This window comes from Harmonia axyridis, chromosome 1 (assembly GCF_914767665.1).
Source record: "Harmonia axyridis chromosome 1, icHarAxyr1.1, whole genome shotgun sequence".
Taxonomy (NCBI): Eukaryota; Metazoa; Arthropoda; class Insecta; order Coleoptera; family Coccinellidae; genus Harmonia; species Harmonia axyridis.
In genome coordinates, this window is record NC_059501.1 from 70,029,742 (window position 1) to 70,042,533 (window position 12,792).

The 12,792-nt window shown below is 35.8% G+C and overlaps 1 protein-coding gene across 5 annotated transcripts in view; it reads left to right on the forward strand.

The window, feature by feature from the left end:
- Positions 1 to 12,792, forward strand: part of LOC123671009 (1-phosphatidylinositol 4,5-bisphosphate phosphodiesterase epsilon-1-like) — a 317,167-nt gene that overhangs the window by 81,114 nt on the left and 223,261 nt on the right. For all 5 annotated transcript variants that reach the window (XM_045604639.1, XM_045604638.1, XM_045604640.1 and 2 more), the window contains exon 3: positions 2,509 to 2,593. The gene's annotated coding sequence lies outside the window, so the exon portion shown is untranslated. The remainder of the gene's footprint in view (positions 1 to 2,508; positions 2,594 to 12,792) is intronic.

Sequence of the window (12,792 nt, forward strand, 5' to 3'; positions counted from 1 at the left end):
TCTCAAAAAAATGTCCACCGAAACATCTTTACTAGTTGAAGGAAGGCCTTGTTCACCGCCTTCAATAATCATCTCCACTTCCTTGATACCCTGTATTTCTCTCGACCTCATTCTAGTTCAGGCCATCAAAGAAAATTCGGGTGAATTAATGTCAGAAGGGTTAACCTTGCGGTCCGAAACAACGTTCTCGCAGTAATCATTTGCGCCACCACAAGCCTCGAACACAGCTGCCACCATGATACAAACACGGTAAATTCAACCGGGGAACCTTTGCCAGCATCGTCTACCGGACTTGATGATATTAAAACGTACCGAGGGCCGCAGTATTTCCTCATTTTTGAATCCTCTCGGACCTGGTTATGAAACATGACTCACTGAACCACCCCTTCAAATTTAGGGATGATATTTGGGACTGTCAATGCGGCATGTTGTAGAGGAGATCTGTAGATTTGGGGGGAAGGGCGATTTCAATTACTGAATGATGAAATTGCAATCGAGATTTTTTTGGTTTATTATGGAGACTTTTGGGGTGAAATTATATTTTAGGAATGCTTTAGAATGCTAGTTGACAAAAAATCCTCAAAAGAGCGTTTTTGTAGGGTGCCTTGAGGGGAATTCCCGAAAATAAACTGACCTAACGTAAAAACATCATAAAATTCGATTAATACGAGTACAACAGTCAATCAACTCAAACTCTGAGCTGCACTTTACTTTCTCCTTCTACCATCACCTACGAGTATATACCTCAAACTCATGCTAATCATATTCAGAGTGATCTCTCTATCAACTCATCGACAAACTTTTGCCATAATTATGAAAGCTCATAATTTCAACAGAAGAACCGTCTATCATTCGCTGTTAACAGTGTTCAGCCTGAAGTGGACTAAGATGCAGTAACAAATCCCACTCAAAACAAAACTGGTCTTCTATTTCTTCTTATTCTAAAGAAACTTCAAATTTCCGAAAGGTCTCACAAAGTGAGTCGTTGCCTTTCAACGATTTCTCCATAGTAGACATACTTTTTCAAGTGTCGAAACAAGAAGTAATCCAAGCATGAGAGATCGTGGGATGTTGCAGGCCAGCTTCTTATATCAGGTTTTCCAATAAGGACTTGACTACTTTTTTTCAGAATAAAATGCAAACCATTTGAGATATTTCAAAAACTTTATTATCGGGTTGAAGTACAATCAAAACATTTATGAATGGACCTCGACTTCGTTCAGATGACCACCGCTTGCACGTTTGCAGCGGTCGATTCGTTGGACCCAATTTTCGATGACTCGGTCACAGATTTCCTCCGAAACGGCTGCAATTTAACGTTCAATGTTGGCTCTGAGCTCTTCCAACGTTGTAGGCTTGTTGGCACAGACCAATGACTTGACGTGGCCCCAAAGGAAGCAGTCTAAAGGCGTTAAATCGCATGAACGAGGCGGCCAATCGATTTTGCGCTGAAATTGATCATCTTGACGCTTCTTCTCCAGAGCCCAATCGTAGAACGTACGTCGCTTCGAATGGTCCATCGGCTTCAATTCTTGAGTCAGCTTGAACTTGTATGGGTGTAAACCAAGATCCTTACGCAAAATTCGCCATGAAGTGGTCTGGACGATGCCCAACTCTTGAGAACGCCGAGGAATTGACTGATTTGGATCATTTTCTACGGACGTTTCAACGCCAGCGATATTTTCGACAATTCGACCAATCCGTTGTCTCACTGACACGGCGACATCACACATCGAATTTGTAGACTCAAATTTTTGCACTAAACTTGTTACTGCCTGTCTACTAGGGCGAGAATTACGTCCGAAAATCGGAGTTAACGCTCTTAAAGTAGCGGCACCGACTCCGAATCTCTGTAGTAAATTTTTGAGATTTGCAGACGTTGTTCGTTCGCGTACTTTACCATGATGATGATGTTAAGTTTACTGAATGAATTGACAGTAACAGTTCGATGATTAGCGGAACGAGGGTGCGTTTACAAATTGTATTCAAAGTTGTCTAGTCCCTATAGGAAAACCCGATATTTGTAGTTGACATGTGAATATTACTCGTATAAAGTTCTTCTATATAATGCTGCTGAAATTCGATAGAGAAACAGATATTCTGGAAAATCTACACATAAAACAAATTGAAACCGATACAAAGTAACCAGATCATGTTGACACTCTGCTTAAATTTACCCTTTGAGGATTTTCAAAGAAAGAAGACATTTCACTCTGCATTTATTATAGAGCAGACAAGCTTTTAGACTTTATGTGAAACCGTCCACGACTAATGCCTTCTTTGAATAATGGCAACTGCTACGAATATTTGAACTGGTACGAGGAATTGTAACATTAGAATGCAGAATGTCATCTTCAACAATGAAACGTGATTCTGTCAGACAAAGGCTAGAGAACAGAAAGGATAACTTTTTTCTTTTTCCCATCATAGAATTCTGGATTATTTTTTCATGGTTCTAATTACCAAAAAACTTCCACTGTGAAACTAATAATTCGTTTTCTATTTCAGCTCCAGATTCGAAGTTTGCGAAAAATAGTGTACTGATTCAGCTAGCCAAGTACAGGAGAAGTTGTGTAACGCTGATTTAAGAGCTGTAAGTTTTTCCATTTTATAATTTTTTCGTGTGGTCAGCCGATATTACAATTGATTAAAATTTCCATTAAAATTCATTCTTTCGGAGAAAGCTATTCAACACGATAGCTCAGAATCTAATAAATTCAATCGAAGTAAGGGGTGATCACGCAATTTGAAAATTAATGCACAATACTAGTTTAAAGTGCCACTGACTTAGTTGGAGAGAAAATATAACACTTTACAGTCTGACCTCTGGTGTTTAAATTAATTGCATACCATTAGGGCTGTTGGAATATTGCAAAATAACGGAATTCCATATAAAAAAAGTCGAATAGCGAATAAAGATCTCATTATACTCTAAATAATTACAGATATTGATGGATACATTCAGATATATTGTGTACTGCAATCAGCTCATCGTGTTTTCGGGAAATATATCGACTCAATGGTGCACAAAAACATTTTTTGGTTCATTGTTTGCATTTAAAAATCTAGTAGAAATGGGTACTCTATTTTCTAGGAATGCATTGAGATAATATGAAAGTTACTCTGATGATTGTGGGAATTTTGGGAGTTTGATGTATATTTTCATGATAAAGTTCTGATACATTGGTTCTTTGTCATTTTAACTCGAAAAATAAATCGATCAAAATTAGTGAGTAGCGCAGAAAATATCACGGACATATTTCTTCATCATTCCAATTATTCTTAAAGGTGGTAAAAGTGAACAGGCATGATTATAAACCACCCATATTTGGTTTATTGATCTGAATAGTTGTAAAATCAGTCTATTCGGCGTTTCTAACTTCTATCTTGTATCAAAGTTCCTTGCGGGGTCCCAACTTTGTTAAACTCGTGAAACTTCCGAGAAAGTTCTATCACTTTTTCGTCAATTGAATATTGAATAATTCGATTTCAATATTCAATGAAGTCGGAATTCCATGTCGAGGGGTTGAGAATTACATGTGTTGAGGTATTGTCAAAATTTGCGAAAGAAACATGCTACGACACATGTTTGAAAAATTGCTAGGGAGGAACATCGTCGGTGTGAAAGAAATAGGTCTTACAGGTAGTTACTCAAAATGCATCATTACATTACATCTGAACTAAGTAGCAAACAGAACTTCAATCAAGACTTATATAGAGCCTAATCAAATTGAATGATAGATTCAAACTGATTAATATAAAGATAAACAATAAAAAAAAATAATAGAACTTCAAGCAATAATTTACGGAATTTCTAATTCAATTTAGCTGTGGAATTTGAATTTTTTCGTTTGAGAATGATATTATTCACGGATAGCCAAACGAACTTAAGTGAATTTGAGAACTTATATTACAAAGGTCGTTCGGGAGCATCTTCTTCCTTAATCTAGGGATTTCTACCTATTTGCTATACCTTGGCTTCTATTCAATAGATGAGGTAAACCAGCTTTGTCCCCAGCTCTTCGGTGGTCGTCCAGGTTTTCTTCTTCCATCGGTTTGTTCATGTTTGCAAATGTATGCAATTCCATCTGAGGCCATCCTATCAACACAGTCTTTCTTTCCCTCCTTTTTTAACCCTTGACAATGTCCTGTATACCGAACCTCTCTTATTGACTTGCTGGTCTGTCTATGTCTCAATGTTACCACTGGAATTCTTCTCAAGATCATTATTTCTACCGTTCCAAGCTTCTGTTTGGTTCTCTCTGTTACCGCATGGGTTTCTATGGCGTAGGTTATAATTTGGCGCACCATTGCTTTATTAAGTCTTGCCTTTCTTCCTTTGATCATCATTCCTTTGATTTGTTTAGTCAAACTTTTGTGTTGCCCAGTTATTTTTGCTGCCGTTGAGAACGACCAGTCGAAAATTCATAGTTTATACTGCAGAATTTAAAATCTGATTCGGTTGTGCGTCATTTCGAAGTTTGTGAAGGATAGTCATCATTCTAATTCACAAAGAATGAACTTTGAGTGAAAATAAATAATCTCCTCCTCCTCTTGAAAGTATGGGTTCACTGAAGTACCGAAGAATTATAATTCTTAGGAAGAATACAGATAAGTACTATAATATGTTATCACAGTTAATCTTTCCATATTAATGACTTGTTACAGACCTAATTGAATTTCGAAAAATTATGATTTTTGAATAAATAATAATACACTGCTGATTTCCACAAAAAAAAAAAAAAAAAAAATTTTGTGGAAATCAGCAGTGTATTATTATTTATTTAAAATGAATTTCCATCAAGTGAAGACCGAATCAATCAAATATTTATGATTTTTGATTCTCTCCACTATTCGAATTTGTGCAAATAGTTTTCATGCTGTAAACCTCAACCACAAAAGAGTTAATTCAATCCGTCTGAACTAGAGGGCGGTCGCGCAGTCTGAAATATAAACTAATGGATAACAGATTAAAGCGGCCCAGAGACGCGATGGGAGAGAAAACATAACCCACTAAAACGCCGACCTCTGGCGCGTAAATCACACAACAGAAACCAGCAAAAGTTGATTCAATTTTACCTTCCGACCCGCACAGCTGCCGCAGTCCGACAGAACGCCATTAGAGCCGTTGGCAGATTAAAGAATCACCCCGAGATGATTTAGACGGCAAAAGTTTGACGCGACCGACGGCGGGCGCCGCGTTTCGAGGGATGAAACGTATTGATTTATGAAGTTATATGAACGGGAACTCGGGAAAATTTTCGAACATCCGGAAACAGACGGTTTGTACCTTATGTGCGGATGTAACATCCCGATGGTATTTTTATTGGGTTATCCGCTTGAGGGCCCTCGATGAGGGGAAAGAAGGGGATAGGCACCGCGAAAATGACAGGTTGACAAACAAGAAGTACAAATCAATCTGGCTGGCGGGATCGAAAGTCGTTTTAGGAGTATTTCCACTTCGTTCTTCGATTTCTGACAAGTTGAATAATGGTTTGTGTGGTAACTTCGATTGGAATTCTTGTAGTTATGGATTTTACTTTGATGGAGTGCTGTTCTTCACGGATGGATGAGTGCGTTCGATCCTTCAATACAATTTTATTTATGTTGACTTTTTTAGATAGCTTATGTTCACGCCAAGTGAACGCTCACAATGTCAGAAAATGGATGATTTCGTGTTATTCACTTATTTTATATGCCATATCATATAACAATGCGTCGAGTCCTGGAGTTTCAAACATATTTTATTGTAACTTTACTAAATTCACATAACTTCACATCAAATAGCATTTAAAAGCAACTCGAATCATACTTTCGGCCAGCAAGACCTCAGTCGTCATTTCAACACTTCAATTGGACTGATGAAACTTTGCATGTTTTTGATACTATAGGTATATTAATGAGCCCTGATACTCATTTCTCAATTTTTCGTCATGACGTTCTCTCATCAGCCAGCAGTGATTATAATTAGTTGACAGAGAAACTTATATTGCAATTTCCACTTGACAACGCTGTAGAGTCATATATGGTAATACTCCTTCACACTTTGGTTTTCGTCCAGTTTTTCTTCTTCCATTGGGACGTTCTTTTTTGTTCTAATTAGTTGACAGAGAAACTTATATTGGAAAATTCCACTTGACAACGCTGTAGAGTCATATATGGTAATAAACCTTCAATTGTGAATTTGGGTTGAGCAATTTATTGTTCTGAACAGACCTAACCTTCTTAGAGGTCGGTACTTGAGTGCTTTATCCATTTGAGTGCTTCGGTAAGAAAAGGTTTTACCAATTGTTTCTTCATTTGAACTTCCGGTTTTCTATAATACAGAAAATTTACCATTGAAAAATATACATATAGTATTATATTTATTTCTATATATAGTTTTTCATTCATTTCTGTCAATTTCAGTCAAAATTAACCTGACAAAATTCAGATTCAATATCCGGAAAATATATCCATATTCTTTGTGGTTCGATAAATATTTGCTCAACAGTTTTCATTCTCGATCTTAATAGAACCGAAAATATAAAGCATGTATTTTCATTCAAAGCTCTCAATATGTTCACTCTTGAAGAAAGTAGTGTCATTTTGGACATAGTTCTTCAAGAGTATACATATTAAGATGTTTGAATTCATACCTCAGCTTTTTTTATAATCGAGAATGAAAATTTGACACTGGAGTATTTATTGAATCACAGACAACATGGATATATTATCCGAAAATTAAATCTGAATTTTCTCAGATTTATTTTGGCTGAGATTGCTAAAAATGAATATAAAACTACCACTATATTTACATATTCGAATTCAGAATCGATTGAGTATTGACAAAATATATGAAAATATCATTAAGTATATTTTCCAATGGAAAATTTTCTGTTTTATAGAAAACCGGCAGTTCAAATGAAGAAAAAATTGGTCAGACCAATTCGAAGCACTTAAGTAACGATCTCTAAGAAGGTCAGGTCTGTTCAGAGCAATAAATTGCTCAACCCAAATTTACAATTTTGATATATGACTCTACAGCGTTGTCAAGTGAAAATTGGAATATAAATTTCTCTGTCAACTTATCATAATCACTGCTGGCATATAATATAATAATATAAAATATATTTTTCAAGGAAAATTTTTCTGTTCTTTAGAAAACCGGAAGTCGAAACGAAGAAACAATCTGTACGAAACATCCTGTACGAATCAATCAGTTGATTCGGTCGATAGTCATTTCAGAGTTAAGAATACGTTTTGTTTGCATCAAGATATTGAAGATGATTTATAATTATTGGAATTTCGTAAACCCGTTTTTATGATCAACTCAATATTTTCATAACCAAGCTCTAATAGAGTCTCTTTCATACTGTTTTCCTTTCATAGTGAATCAAATAGGCATAATTTCTATACATGAAAAAATTTATTGCACAAATTTAGTGGATAGTACAGGAAATATTACGCGTGTTTCAAAAATTTCCTCGGAACATTTTTCAGTTATTTTTGAAGATGGTTAATCTGAATCGACATGATTATAAACCATTCATATTCGGTTCATTGATCTGAATAGTTGTGAAATGAGTCCATTCGACGTTTCTAACTTCTATCTCGTATCAAATTTCCTGCAAGGTCCTAACTTTGTTGAACTCGTGGAACTCGGCAGAAAGTTCTATTACTTTTTCTCCAAATATTGTATGATTCGACCTCAATATTCGGTGAAATCTGAATTTCATGATGAGAATTGGCAATGACGTTCCCTGAAGAATAGTCGTAATAGCTGCGCTATATTGTATAATATTTTCTCTACATAAATATCGTCAGTGTGATGTTTCTAATTTTATCTGATGATGAATCAAGTAGAGACCGAATTCATTGAATTTTTACCTAAACTATTCAAATATTTAATAAGGAAGTGTTAACAGACTATTGCAAACTGAAACTTATAACACTCCCCAATAGGAGGCTGCAGAACAGTAACGAAATGATATAATGAAACAGGATTCGATGACTTAGTGTTTCTTGTCAACTTCTTCTATTATTTTTTTCATACACTCTTTCTAATTTTCACTAGGCATTATGAACTTGTTCTGAACGATTTTTCTGTTTCTAATGTCTAACAACGAGGTCCATTGTAATTATTGAAATTATCGCATGAATTCATTGCAGAGCTCCTTTTTATATTCTTCATTGGTAATTATTATAAGGTTTGCTATGGCTTTTCTATGTATATATACCTTTTGGAATATTTGATTTTTTGGAAACTGGACAGTTATTTAATGATTGTTATTTTTTCTCAATTGACGAATATTTCTCCACAATTGTTTTGTCTTATCTATCATGAAATAATTATCATTGAAGAGAAAATTATTTCACTGGTGTTGGAGTTATCAGAGGCTCATCATGATAACTTTCGAAGAGACTTTGAACTCGAAATTTTCAGGATCGATTTAGATTTCAACTGCTGCAGTTGATCTCGTTGATGGGCAAAAACCGACAACGTATCAGTGAATATGGCTGTTAGAAATTTTAATTTGCTGAAGATTTCGAAACATTGAATTCCATGCGGATAAAATTACAAATGTAGAATAGCCAATTCAAGTTTCTAGCAATATTTTATGTTGATCGCGTTACCAAAATAAGACACAATTCCGAAAAAAAAAACTCAATATTCCAGTGAAAATACATCTGACGGAGTATGATTTTGCTTGTACCTCTATAAATAATAATTTCATGCTTCATTCAGCATTTCTTCCACAGACCTATAGTAATTTCAAGACGAAAACAGATCCCGCTCAGTTGGAATTTTGCAAGTAGATGTAAAATAACTATTGAAAATAATAATAACACTCTTCCAGTCAGTATACTATAAGATTTATTCAATATTCAAAATTAAAGCAGAATATCGAAAAATAATGCTCAATATTATATGCAGCGAGTGCGACTGACAAAAACTGAAAATATATATTTTCTGGTGAGACTGGATAGAGCAAAGTATTCGTTTGGATAAAGGATCAAACAACTTTCAGCTTCAACCAAAAATTATAGATTAATTTTTTCCGATAAAACCTGAAATGAATCACCCTGTATTGAACGACACTATATGTATTCCGATACTGGAAGCCTGTACAAAAGTGGATTCCATCGATATACGGCCAGTCTAATTTCACTACATCGTTGCTTCATTGACAGGCACTAAATCAGAACAAGACAATATACCTGGCCCATATCCAACTCAAAATCAACATGCCACTTGGTCAGAAATAACTTTTACTGCTCTAGTCGGAAACGTGGCCGTGAAACGGCATGTCGGCTTGTATTTTTGTTGTTTTGTTGAACTCGTATTTCTGATTCGATTAACTCTACTTCGGAAGGAAAGAGGAATTTCGTATGATTCACCATCGAAAACGAATTTATTCGCATTGTTTATGTTGTGAACACGTGAAGAAAAACAGAGATGACCAATTAACATCGAAATAAAAGGTTTAAGGAATTTGATTCGAAAATATTGCGGAAAGTTTTTCGCAGAATTATTAACTTTGAATTTGAACGACTATTCTGAATATATTTGATTGATAAATTTTAAGAAGGAAGCGTTCTCCAGTTTTAGCGATGTTATATGGATCAGCGTTTAATCTTCAAATACATGAACGACCTCGTGTAAAATGTTATGTTTTCAGGGTACTTTAATAAATTTCAAATAAAGCATCTGCAGATTATATTTTAGTTCAGCATGCATTCAGTGGCTGTGATACAACATTTTTTGATCAAGGAAAGAGGAAGAGTACTGAAAATCGAGGTTGTCCAAGCATTCACAAATCCAAATGCTGATCCAGAGGTTATTGCTAAAGCTGGAGAACTATTTCTACTCGAACTATATGGTAATATTATAATAGTAAAGTGAAAAGTAAGGGAAGCATATGAATATACATGCTTCAAAAAATCAGCATATGAAAATACATTCGTTGTTACATCGCTACCACCAAGAGAAACATCAGCACAATATTCATTCCTATAATACTTCTGAACCTGGTTCAGCAGTAATATGGGAATGAACAAAGTGCAATAATAAATAAATGGAAACAAAAATGGCCTAATGCCTCTGACGAAACTCGAGCCCCCATAAACCTTGTTGAAACTCATTTCTTGTGAATGTAAAAGAAGGAAGAAATCCTACGGATTAATGAGAGATGTGTTGAAAAGAAGTTTTTGCTGAATTTCAAAATTTGGCCTTACATGTAGATTAGGCCTATACCTACAGGGGACATCTAGATATAAAAAAGCATGTGCCGCGTACTCTACCTCAAGTGTGTGAATGAGTTTTAGCCAAAACACTTATTGAAGTATGCTCTACGGCGATCCCAAGCCCAAACTATTGATTCCACAAGAAAAGTGTGAAACATGAATTGTAGGAAATATTCTCTAGTTCAATATTGTAAATTCCTAGTTCTTATCAAAACTGAAAAATCAGTTGGAAAGAAGATATACCATAAAACTTATTAGGGCTGTCATTTTTCTAAGAAGATACTGAAAGGACGTGAGGTGCCAGAGTTGAAATTCGAAAAGAGCACATCGAAATCTATAAAATCACCAATTTTCAAAACTTCCTGAAAACTTTTTAGGTAACTCCCTTTCCTCGAATCAAATGACTGAATTGAAAAAAAAAACAGTCAGGCATATTGTGGAATATTGTTGACTGTGGTGCCCACTTAGGGTGGCACAGCATCTAATAATTTCTATCTAGTTGAGGCTAAATAACCGTGGATAACTGTACCAAATCGGTTGAAGAATATTTATGATATTTTAAAACTCATAGAAACATTTTTTTAGACGACCTGACGAATCATCATATAAATTTTTATATCACAGTTAGTAAATACCCTGATTAATATAGAACAATTCTTTTCCTTATTAATTGATATCGGTAAAATTATAGAAATTTAATTCAACCTATAGCCTCCCTTGCCAACTCAAAGAACGTTCAAGTCAAATAAAAACATGTTTTATGCTGTTTACGGGTCCAAAAATTGAAGTACTTACTTTTAAAACTTTTGGTCTAGGAAAAACCAATTATTTTTCGAAACAGTCGACTGTATGGATTGTATTATTCGATACTTTTATTCGAGATTGCTGTGGCTCTGATTGACGAAAATTTCTCTAAGAAGTTACTTGTCAAAGGAATAAAAATAATAGTTTCAACTACCAAACGTCGAACACCACCGTCATTTTCCTCAAATCCCAAAAAAAAATTTTGATCTACGACGCAAAATCACCGTTTCAACATTTGTATAATTCAGTTCAAAATTCCAGAAAAGTTCATCATTTTCCCGACCAATTTTCAAATTTTATTACCGAAAACGAACACCGTAAACGTCAAAATTTCATCCCGAATAATTTAGTTATCGTATACGTCGGAATAAGTCTCTTCCAGTGTAACAACGGAAGTATTTCCCTCTACCAATTTTCCCCATTACTTCCCACGTCTCTCCGCCTCCGAAAAAATGGAATTCCCCTACCCCCTCTATTCCCTAGCATTCCGGAATTCCCTAATACGCCGTAAAGAATAATCCAAGTTATCCATTATGCGTTCCAGTCGATGCTCTCATTTGGCGGAATAATGAAATGAGAGAGAGAGATAGAGAGAGAGAGTTGGGTTTTTACGAGGCAAATTGCCTTGTCGTTTTCGCGTTCGTGTGGTCTTCATCCCGGCCCATTTGGGGAAAAGTGGGCTGTTTCACCCTTCGGTAGGTTCATCGTCCCCCCTTCCTAGGGTTCATATTTCCTGGACTATTGCCATTTACGTGATGAGGAGTGGAGTGATACGCTATGACCACCTCTGTAAGGTGTAGGCATGAAACTAATGGGTTTTATTTGAGAGCTTGAGAACTTTAATTAATAATATACTAACTGACAAAGAAACTGCAACACCCAGAAGGAGATGTTTAAATTTTATTATTTTTTTTGGTGAAACATAGATAGTATAGCAAGGAGTAAATGATTGAAATTTGGAGAAAAAAAAGGTTTACAATTTTTCTTAATGAATTTGTTAATAATATGTTTCTCTACCGCGATTATCTATACACTCCCCAACATGTCTTGACGTTGATGCAATAAGATGGTCTATTTCTTCTTGAGGAATACTATACCAAGCAACTTTTACTTTATGTCTCAGAGCCGCCAAAGTCCGTGGGGGCTGGGGTGAATTTCCAAGCGTTCTACCCATGATGTCCCAATCTGGGAGATCTGGGCGGCCATGGCAAAAGATTCACATGTGTTGCTTCGAAAAATTTCAATCTAATTTTGGCAACTACCTTCTTTCCCTTGGTTCTCACGATGTTCTCTGAACATTACAGGATATCTCCTTTCGTGGGAACCAGAACATAAAAAAAAACATGAGGTCGGGCATTATCTTGCTGAAATATTGGATTCTCTAGCCGGTTAAGGTGAGAAAGAACAAATGGCTCCACTATTTCTTGAAGGTAACGCATCGCTGTCATGTTACCTCGAATGAAGACTGAAGGTGACTTACTTGCATGTGCAATAGCACCCCATACCAAAAACGCCTACTCTCCGGTGCGAAAGATCTGGGCGGCCATGACAAAAGATTCACATGGATCGCTTCAAAAGAGTTTAAAATAACTTTAGCAACATGAGGTCGGGCATTATCTTGCTGAAATATTGGATTCTCGAGCCGGTTAAAGTAAGGGGAATATGGCTCCACTGTTTCTTGAAGGTAACGCAGTCATGTTACCTGGAATAAAGACTAAAGGTGACCTACTCGCATGTGCAATAGCATCCCATACCATAACG